The sequence below is a fragment of the Esox lucius genome, chromosome 8 (genome assembly GCF_011004845.1).
Source record: "Esox lucius isolate fEsoLuc1 chromosome 8, fEsoLuc1.pri, whole genome shotgun sequence".
Classification (NCBI taxonomy): domain Eukaryota; kingdom Metazoa; phylum Chordata; class Actinopteri; order Esociformes; family Esocidae; genus Esox; species Esox lucius.
Window position 1 is genome coordinate 14,193,086 of NC_047576.1, and position 12,264 is coordinate 14,205,349.

Here is a 12,264-nt window from a genome sequence, read left to right on the forward strand (position 1 = left end):
CGTCTTTGCCATGGTGTATTACAGTGGTGGTATTGACATCAGACTTGAGGAAATAAACCCTGCAGAACCCAGCTCACACGGCTGGGGCCGTCCTTTTCCCACCGTCAACTATAAATAGCCTAACATATAGCATAGGCCGGGTGGCAGCAGGGCAATGGCAGGGAATGATCGTGCACATAACAGCACACTGCAGCCCACCTGGCCCTGCCAGCACCCAGGTCACCTTTCAGAAAACATGCCCCCCCCCACCTCCCCAAAGAACCTCACACCTTTAAACTGTTCCCCTGTCGTCCCCCATCCCAGGACGTCTGTGCTCTGTAGGCATCCAGAACACCTCTTGCCTGCCTGGCCACTGGTTCGTCGCTTGTGCTTACTGACCCTCAAACCCTGACCACTGTGGAATGCTATGACATCGCACGGTGGCACGCCAATGAGAGAACAAAACGCAAGCAAGAGTCTCGTGCAGTGGCGTTTCTAGAAGATTGTACATGGGGTTGCAGAAAGGTGGCAAGTTGTAATTCAAAGCATATCATTCTATTGGTGTTTATGACCATTTAATTTATGCAAATCCAGCTACTGAAAATGGACAGTGGAATGTCTTGCTAATAAATATCACACATGTTCTACACATTGATGTTTACGTTCAAAGTTTGGTAGGAGTCTTTTGAAAATCTCTATGAGGAGTTCCATAAGTATTATATATGCAACTTACAAATTGAGGAAAAAAGATGCAGCATTTTACTTGGACACATTGTTTGTATTATTCTGCCAAGTGCAGAAACATAAATCAATGTGTCCTGAAAATGAATGCCTTATATTGCTTGAAATAATACACAAACACTAAATATAGGCTACTGAGGTAAGAGTAGCAATTTAATATACGAAATAAACTTAAATTGCAGCTGGTCATCACATATGACCACATCACATTCTGTTGATGTTATATAGATGTCCCTAATTTATAATTATTGTAGATGAATGTTAACTTTCTCCAGATTAAATAAACCATTTACTTATCCATAGCAAGCTACGTTCAAATTTTTCAATACCCCTTTGTTTATTATCAGGACAAGCATTACATGGCAAGCTACTTACATCAGCAAATTTGCTAGCTCGCGAACTCAACCAATAACATTGACGTTTGCAATACATTAGCTAGTAGACGATATCAGACATATCTAAACTATAATAAATGAGTGCTGCTAATGCAAGATTAATTCACAAGATTACATTTTGTATTGTACATTTAGTAAACATGCAGCAGTACCTTCTATCATTACTGCTAGGCTAAACTAGTGCGATCCTGACTGCTCCGTTGCACTGTGTTTTCACTGGAAGGGAGGGGGAGCAGCACGGTGACAGGAGCAGGCAAACTCCCGGACTCAACCATTTTACAGGGAAGGGGAGACTCAAAGATACTGGAACGGGTTATCATAGAGATTAACAACAAAAGTAGACAAAATATAATACTACTTAATTAAAATTAAATATGTATATATTGCAGCAGACACACCTGACAACTGGGGTAGCAAGATTTCACCAGTGCCACACAAGACTCCAACTCACGGTCTTCTGCTTTGTAACACAAATGAACGCCTTTATGACAACCTTAAAAAAATGTTTTGCTAACACAAAAGTGTACCTCTTGTATAGCTCGTTGTCAACATGGTGCTGCTTAACAGTCATGTTTCCTCCTCTGTCGGTCTGCTCCCATAGTGGGTCGCACACTGGGCGCAAACCCGCGGCCTTCTGGTTCGCAACACATGTTATCCCTTGACTCTGTCCCAACATTTTGAGCTATACAAATGGTACAAATCTTTAACAAATCAACAACGTTTAACGCTAACATTCTGTTCATACAGTCTTCCATTTAAGGAAAACCAAGCGTGCCGCACAAGCCCTGAAAAGTGAAGCCAAAACGTCTCGATCGCCCCCTGGTGAGTGGTCCCAGTATAGGTCATAAACCCCGCCCTCCCCATGTTATTCAATGGGACGCGAGACCAACTAAACAATTAAATTACCCTTCAATTATCTTTTTTCCGAAGCTGGTTTCTGTCATTTACTGTAGTTTGTATCACGCTAATGTAAATTCAAGAGTTTGTTATTAAAATAAGTTGGTTTTTAGTTAGTTATTTAATGCTCTAAAAACGGTGGTGTGACGTCGTGATTCACAGCTTTGATTGACAGCTATCTGAGCCAAGGAGCCACTGAAGCGCCATCCTCCTCCGGAGGACTGAGGAGATTGGAGTTTTACATTTAATCTCTAAATTTCTATAATTGATATAATTTCACACGGACATAATGGGTTGTTCTGCAGTACATTGTGCTAACCGATCTGGCATTTCCAATCGATCTTTGAATTTTTTTCGGTAAGTTAAATTTATAAGCTATTTAATTAGTAAATAAATGTAATGGGCTAGCTAACGTTAGCTAAAAGACAACAAGCCTCGTTAATAGCTAGCAGGTGATCGTTAGCTAGAAGTTACCAATTATTTTTGTATTAGGCCTATTCTAAATTAAGGTTAAACATGATGTAAGTTAGACTTGCGATTGATTACGGTATGCGCATTCTGCGAGGGAGAGTGAGGGCGGGGCACAGGGGAGGGGCCGTTGATTTCGCGGCTTTACGGCTTTACTTCCTGCTCGCTACTGCGCATAACTACTGCGCAGAACTGGTCCCAAGATCGCTATCTGCGCAGACGCAAGTCCAAGATGTCAACGCCGTATCGGGACACTGGCGGCTTCATTTTTCACCAATGGAAAAGAGCGAAAGGGCGTCGTCCATTTTATATACAGTCTATGAGGAAAACCGATTCCAAGTGACGTCACACAGCGTTGTTGAGGCTAGGACCACTATGTCCATTGCATAAAACAGGCTCAAACCACAGACATTTTTAAAGATAGATCTGTAAACAATGTTAACATTCTTAGATTAGAAAAGCCATCGTTTTGACATTTTACAACAAGTTAGCGAACTTACCAATAATTCTGACAATTGCATTACATTAGCTAGTAGACGATATCAGATATATTTTAACTGTAATAAATGGCTGCTGCTAATGCAAGATTAATTCACAAGATTACATTTTGCATCGTATATTTAGTAAACATGTGCAGCAGAACCTTACTTCATTACTGCTAGGCTAGCCTAGTGAGATCCTGACTGCTCCGTTGCTAAGAGTATCAGACATGGACAGACGCCCGGTGTTTTCACTGGAAGGGAGGGGGAGCAGGACCTTGACAGGAGCAGGGCTACTGTAGAAGCTGATGGGGTTTGTATGTGTTTTTTCAATTGTTTGTTACAGCATACCTCAGTCAGAGTGTGTGGAGAACAAGGCATCAGGCTCTATCTCATATATTCATAAGAAATTGTTAAAGGAAAGTTTGTAAAGTCTGAACTTGTGACTTGATTAGACCAGAATTCAACTGGCCTCAAGTATGCCTATTTATTGACTGTTTGTGTGCAATGTAGAAAGTTAAATTAAATGTAAAATCATACCAAATACAAAACAAAATCTAAACAGACAGATCACTCATATGTAGCCATTCAAATCTTTGAAATGCTGGTCATGGCTCACATCAAGAACATTATCCATGACACTTTGGACCCAATCCAATTTGCATACCGCCCCAAAAATGTCCCTCTACCACCTAGAAAAGTTAAACACCTATTTGAGAATATTCATCAACTGCAACTTACCATTCCAAACCATAATACCCTACAAGCTCATCACTGAGCTCAGAGCCCTGGGACTAAATCACCTCCCTCTGCAAATTGACCCTGGACTTTTGGATGGCCTTCAACACATAGGCCCCTTAGAGGTATGTCAATCAATCTAATGTATTTTAGAAAGCGTATTTCACATCAGCCCTTGTTGCTTATACAGACACCCGGGCCCGAAACCCCAAACTCGCCATAGCAACAATTTATCACCCGACGTCATCAAGACAAGGGAACTGACCGCGGATTACAGGAAATGGAGTGATGACCATGCCCCATCCATGTCGAAGGGGCTGGAGTTGAGCTGGTCGAAAGCCTACGATCTACACATGACTGAAAAATGATCATACTCCATAAACACAAACACATACATGGGAGGACGACGCATCAGTGTCTGATTGTGCATGGGCTCTCAGTTTCCCCAAAAGATCTACAGCTGTATCATCAACAGCATGTTGACATGCCGTGTCATTGAAACTGCCGCTCCCTCGATTGATGCTTCAAAGGGTGGTGCGAACATCAGAGTTCATCATCAGGCCTTGTTCCCTGCTGTCCCGGACCTCTACAAAATTCTGTGTTGTCAGAGGAACCCATACAAATGATTGAAAACTCCAGCAACCCAAGTCAGACTATTCTCTATACTACCACGTGGTTGGCACAGCCAGCATTACCAGACAGGGCAACATGTCTAGATCTGACAGCACCATGTAGAGCTTCTACCGCCAAACCACAAGTTAAACATGTCGTCATGCACACACACTAGACCCGACACTCCCTCCACACACACACACACACACACACACACACTAGACCCGACACTCCCTCCACACACACACACACACTAGACCCGACACTCCCTCCACACACACACACACACTAGACCCGACACTCCCTCCACACACACACACACACTAGACCCGACACTCCCTCCACACACACACACTAGACCCGACACTCCCTCCACACACACACACACACACTAGACCCGACACTCCCTCCACACACACACACACACACACACACACACTAGACCCGACACTCCCTCCATACACACACTAGACCTGACACTCCCTCCACACACACACTAAACCCGACACTCCCTCCACACACACACACTAGACCCGACACTCCCTCCACACACACACTAGACCCGGCACTCCCTCCACACACACACTAGACCCGACACTCCCTCCACACACACACACACTAGACCCGACACTCCCTCCACACACACACACACACTAGACCCGACACTCCGTCCACACACACACACTAGACCCGACACTCCCTCCACACACACATACGGTCATTCACAAATAACACAAACGTGCATCCATACTGACGCCACACACACACACAAACTCTTTTACCCTCATTACACACTGATACTAAGGCTTGTTACCTTTTTTGTTGCCTAGTCATCTTACCCCGATCTGTATGTACATACATTTCCTCGTAAACTACCTTGTCCTCCTGCACATTGACTTGGTAATACCATTGTACAACCGAGCTATTAATATTTGTAATTGTTCATTATTGTGTTATGTTATCATTCCTGATTCATTTACATTTTTTCATTACTAAGCATTTCACTGTTAGTTTATACCTGTTGTTTACAAAGTATGTCATACAAATGTATCTATCTGTTTCCCAACATTACCATTGGTTCATGCAATCTTAACTCTCACCAATGGGATTTATTTATTTTGCTTCTTATCTTTGTGTCTGGAAGATTACAAACACTAAATACATGTTGATGACAGAATGCAAAAAGTTGCATCCAGTCCAATGTCTGATCTTGAATTATCTGATTGATGACCCTATCCCAACTAATGGCTATGATTAAGGAAAGTGTACTTATTATGACTGTCAGATGCTGGTTTTCCAAGACACCCTAAGAGGAATGCACTTATTGTAAGTCACCCTGGATGAGAGCGTCTGCTAAATGATTAAAACGTAAAAGTAAATGAGAGTGGGCAAAGCTTGTCTACCATCTATGAGGATATAGTAACTCATTTACTCACACACTGTGACTGAGAGCAACTGAATAGCCACACTATACCTTCTGTTAAACCTCAATGTCTTGACTTGCCCAGGGGTACTGCTCAGTGCTGTGTCGTGTAGACATGTATAGCTAGCTGTCTGTGGTTGTTTTATTTCCTACAGGAGTCTAAACAGGTCAGTGTGAAGGGGGAGATAACTGCCCTAAATATACCCATTGCTTCCTGTCATCCGGCTCACATTTCACTTGAAGGGGCATTAAGTTGGGAGATGCTTCTGGCAGGGTGTGTATGGCAGTTACGCCTGGACCCTCACACATTTCATGAATTACATTAATTAAACAACTGTGGCAGCTATCAGTAACTCTATTACGGATTCTATTCATTGGTCTGTATTCATTTCTTGTCCCTGGATCAGCCCAGGTGTCCATTAGGAGTCTGTTTCATACAATACTTTTCGAAAAAGCTGGGACCCTGTGCAAAAACAGAATGTTGAAAAAACCTTACCTTCAATAGAAAATAGTATAAAGACAGCATATCAAATGTTGAAACTGAGAAATGTTATTGTTTCTTGAAACATATATGTCCAATTAGAATATCATGCCAGTAACACTTTTCAAAAAAGCTGTGCAACAAAAGACTGGTAAAGTTGTGTAATGCTAAAAATAAAACCTGGTGGAACATCTCACAACTAATAATGTTTATTGGCAACAGACCAGTAACATGATTGGGTATAAAAAGAACATCACAAAGAGGATGAATCTCAAGTAAAGATGGGGAGGGGTTCACCACTCTGAAACACTGCTTAGGCAAATAGTGCAGCAAATAACCTTTTTCAATGTAAAATTGCAAAGAGTTTGTGGATCTCCTCATCTACAGTACATAATTTCATTAAAAGATTCTCAGTAGGCAAAGGACAAGAAAGAGACCAATATTGGCCTCAGATGGCACTGTACTGAAAACAGACATGATTCTGTAGTGGAAATCACTGCATGGGCTCAGGAACATTTCAGAATACCACTGTCTGTGAATACAGTATGTCGCTGCATCCACAAATGCATCTCTACCATGCAGAGAAACCATACATAAACAAGATCCAGAAACGCTGCTGCCTTTTCTGGGCCCTAGCTTATTTAAGATGGACTGAGGCGAGGTGGAAAACTGTCCTCTGGTCTGACTAATCAAAATTGAAAAAAAAAATGAGAATCATGGATGTCGCATCCAGGCTAATGAGGTGCGGGACCATCCAGTTTGTTAACAGCACACAGTTCAAAAGCCAGCATCTGTGATGATATGGGGTGCATTCGTGCACATGGCATGGCATCTTTGAAGGCACCATTAATACTGAACAATATATTCAGGTTTTGGAGCAACATATGCTGCCATCCAGACCAGTGGCGTCGCCAGGCTTGGGTGTCTGGGGCTATAGCCCGGTTCTTTTATGATTAGCACCGGATTTCAAATTGACAAAAAAATTATAATAAAAAATCTGGGTTGGGAATCATTGATGTAAAGCAATATTATTTTCTGTCAGATTTTCTTTAACGTTTAGTAAAGGCCTGACACCAGGCTACTCAAGATGCATCCCCATCTCTTAAGCCATTCTGGTATGTTATGTAAGTTACGTAATGTTAGTTTTTCAGAAAAGTGAAGTAGGTTTTCCTCTGCCTTTTATATCCTGAAAACTCCACAGTCCATGTGGGTGGCAAGAATACCCGTAAATGATGCAGACATCCACTATCCGAAAAATAGAGGTTTCACTTCAGGTCATGATGTATTAGATAAAATAATGTCATAAATGTAGGTCAAAAGGTCTTTCTGTTCATGCATTGTCTTGCATTATCAGCCTTATCACAAATAAGATTTGAAGCAGATTATTTCACTACGGGATTAATACAAATCCGGGTAATGAAAATACATGCAATGACTACATATTCATTTCAGATTTTTTTTGTTGCTTTTAATAATGTGGAGTCATTTATGTAAATGGATAGAAGGCAGCTACATTTGAAGAGGTTATCGAGTATGTAGAATTTCACTAGACATTGTATATCTACTGTATATACTTCATGTCTGCTATGCTTCTACTCTAGTTTACTTCCTTCTAGAATGACAACCAGTTATTTGGTTTCCCACAGCTATCAAATTGGTGTGGGGGAGTTAAGGATAAGGAGGGAACCAATCCACGGGCAATCAGTCTTCTGCCCTTTATCTGCCCCCTGACAACAATTTCCACTGCTATAAATCTATTGTCTGGCAGCTAAAGTCTTTCAGATGATCACTACACTGTGAAGTGCAACACACCAACATTTGCAAACACAGGTACAGAACTATGCATGCACAGAAAATAACCAGTCACTATCTATTGAACTACATCTTCCTCTATTTAACAGAGCAGTTTCACTTGATTTGTCTCTCACAATCAGGAAATGAGTGCTACTGACTCAAAGACTAAATATTTAAGTTGCACTTCTTGACGTTTCACTGTACTAGCAAAGATTCTAAAGTGTGAGATTCCAGATGTATACCCTTGGTTAAAATTATACTTGATTTTTATTTTATGTTCAAACCTACAGAAAGTTCAGTGCAATCCAAAAGTATTTAGACAGTGACTCAAGTTTTGTTCTTCAGGCTCTGTGGCACATTGGATTTGTAAAGAAAATATGACTAAGATGTTCTGAGCACACAGTCAGCTAAAATTATATGGTATTTACATCCTGAACTGTGCAGGAATTACAGTCTTTTTTTATACACAGCCTCCCACCCCCATAGCAGGAGAACAAAATAAATTAACATATGTAGTACTATAAACATATGTAGTACTTGGTTGCAAATCCTTTACATGCAATCTCTGTCTGAAGTCTGCAACACAAAGAAAAAGAAGATGTTTAGTATCTTCCCTGGTGATGCTCAGCAAGGCCAGTGCTGCAGGCATCTTTGGTTCCAGGGCATCTTTGCTCAATCTTGTCTTTAACAAGTGAAACGCATGCTTTATTGGATTGACTTGGCCCATCAAGAACATTCTACTTTTTGGCTCGGAGAAACTCCTCGATTGCTTTAGCATTGTGTTTGAAGTCATTGCCCTTCTGCAATGTTAAGTGCTGTTCGTTGTTTTTTTAGCTATTTGATAGGACCTGAGCAGAGAAGTTGTTTCTGTACACTTCACTTCTGTACCAGTGCTATCATCAGTTACATCCCCAATGAATATATAGTATAAATGGGTGGAAATGGCTATTGTCGCATGGCACCTTTCTGACTGATACCCCTGCAGCTGCTGAGGCCTTAAGACAATGTCACACCCAATGTGTGTTGGAGTGGAACGAGCATTGAAATAGGAAGTTTGGTTCTCTAAGTACTTCCAGCTTCATAAGAATCAGATAAAAAGACATCGTTATAGGGAAACAACTAAAAACATCCCACACAGGCAAACCATCTACTATCGCCAGCGGCAACACATGTTCGATGTTAGTTACCTGGTAAATCACAAGGTCACTGAACACGTAATGCTACGCGTTATTTCCAAAACGATTATTTTCCTATGGGTGAAAATATCTTCAAATAAAACCTGACAGACAGTATTTTAACCCCATTATGATTGTATCATTTCATATAATTTCAAAAGTGCCAGAGTAATGACCCAAAACAACTAAATGTGTGTCAATGTCCAAATACATATGTACTGCAATGTATATACAATAGAAACAATTAACTTAAAACATATTATTCTATTGCAGAATATAACAAACAGGGTTTATCTAGGGTAGTGAAGTGTTCAAGTATGTTGGGCCTGTAAACAATACATACATATATAAAAATATATACAAAATATAAATATACATGTATATACAGTACTGTGCAAAGGTTTTAGGCAGGTCTGAAAAGAATGCTGTAATGTAAGAATGCTTTCAAAATTAGACATGCTAATAGATTATATTTATCAATTAACAAAATGGAAAGAGAGCGAACAGAAGAGAAATCTAAATGAAATCAATCATTTTTATGACCACCCTTTGCCTTCAAAACAGCATGAATTATTCTATGTAGATTTGCTCACAGTATTTGAAGGAACTTGGCAGGTAGGTTGGCCCAAAAATCTTGGAGAACTAACCACAGTTCAACTGTGGATTTGGGCAGCCTCAGTTGCTTCTCTCCCTTCAGATGGTTCATAGCCATCAAGTGCTATGAACCATCTGCCTGAAGAGATAATAACAAACAAACAGAATGGAGACGCAAGCAGTGTGTAGTCTATTCTCTGCACTTTGAGAATATACAAATATGCAGAATGTGATCCAGACATGGACAGGAAAATCCTGAAAAGTCTGATCTGCAGCCACTCTGATAAACTACAGCAAAGACACATAGAGAAACCCATGTCTAGTATTTCCATCAGGGTTGAGGTAAATTGCACATAAATTCCAGGCAGTTCAGAAAGTAAAACAAATTCTCAGATTTTTCTAATTAAAGAGCATTGAAAAGAACTGGAATTTCAGTTTAATTCCTGATTTTGCTCAAATAGAATTGAACCATAACCCCAACATCCATTGTTCTGGATTTGATGATGGATTTGATGATGGATGAGACAAAGTGCTATAAGCAGGTATTTTTCCAACACTTATGATGGTTTATTTATTAGATGTATTTTCTCTTTGTTAACGCCCTGCAGCTAAACACGTTTTTTTCTCAGTACAATTGTGATGCAAAACTGCAGCAATTAGCCATTTCTGCACTTACACCAGGCAAGGGGCCCACACCCTCGTTATTAACACTTCAGAAGCCCACATCTGAAGTGACTTCATATGAATAAAAATACATTACACAGTGACCTCCTGTAAAGTTTCCGTTTGCAATGCTTTGATGCACTTGACCAAAGACATTCCATTGTAAAATTAATATTATAATATGTGAGTTTAATGTAACTTACTGTAGCCTTTACATTTGGGATAGTGTATATTTTCACAGGACCCAAAAAATATAATGTAATTGTAATGTAAAGGCTAATTGTAACAAAAGAAGTGCATTTGGGTGTGCTTTTTGTTATTAAAGTGAAAGCCAGATGGGAGAACTGAGAGAAAGAAATAGTGGCAGTGCTTTAAATAAGGAATAGAAAGTGAACATACAGTACCATTTAAAGGTTTATGGTGACTTATAACCTTCCTTGTTTTCCATATAATTGGGTTTGAATCAGAAATATAGGTAAATGAACAGAAAATATAGTTATTGACATGGTCAGAAATAATGATTTGTTCTTCAAACTTTGCTTGCATCAAAGAATCCTCCATTTGCAGCAATTACAGCCTTGCAGAGTTTTTGCATTCTAGTTGTACATTTGTTGATGTAATCTGAAGAGATTTCATCCCATGATTCCTGAAGCACCTCCCACAAAACAGAATAAAAGACAGAATCAACGACAGAATATCAGCTGACTGCTTCTTCCCTAAATAATTTGGAGCTGTGCTTTGGGTCATTGTCCTGTTTGAGGAAATTGTCTCCAATCAAGGGCCATTCACAAGGGTGTTGCAAAATGGAGCCTTCCTTCTTCACAATCACTTTCACCCTGTACAAAACTCCCACTTTACCACCAACGAAGCACCCCCAGACCATCACATTGCCTCCAACATGCTTGACAGATGGCCTCAAGCACTCCTCCAGCATTTTTTTATCTTCAGTTTCTTGGCAATTTCTCACATGGAATAGCCTTCATTTCTCAGAACATGAATAGGCTGACGAGTTTCAGAAGAAAGTTATTTGTTTCTAGCCATTTTGAGCCTGTAATCGAACCCAGAATTGCTGATGCCCCAGATACTGAACTAGTCTAAAGAAGGCCTGTTTTATTGCTTCTTAAAACAGCACAATAGTTTTCAGTTGTGCTAACATGATTGCAAAAGGGTTTTGTAATGTTCAAGTAGCCTTTTAAAATTATACATTTGGATTAGCAAACACAACATGCCATTAGAACAGAACAAATGGTTGCCTCTGTACGCTTATGGAGATATTCCATTTAAAAAAGTCAGTTTCCAGACACAATAGTCATTAACAACATTAACAATGTCTACACTGACCAATTTGATTTGATTTCAATGGCAGTGTATTGTTATCAATTTGTTAAAGTTTTCTTGCTTTACCTAATATTGATCCTGCTGCCATGGGTCTTGTTTTGTTATTGATTGAAGCAATAGAGTTAGGTGGGAACCATGAGGAGGGCAATTTGCTACCCGTGGTACCAGTTCTTTCATGAGGGGGGAATGGGGAAATAGGGACAGAGAGTCGTTTCAACAGCAGGGGTCCTGCAATGTTTCTCTAACAGAGTGTGAAGACAAACAATTCACCGGGATAAGCTCTTTGTTAGGTCATGAGCCAGTGATCTCCACCTACATGAAAATGAGCAGATAAACCTGCAGTAATGTTTGTTGGTAGTCCTATCTCTAAAATGCCTGTGATAGGCGTTACTTTTTATTGTTATTGGAGATTCACCAATAACGTAAAGCTAACACCTTATGATGAAATTAATTTTGTTGATCAAAACAGCATTGATAGTAAATGTCC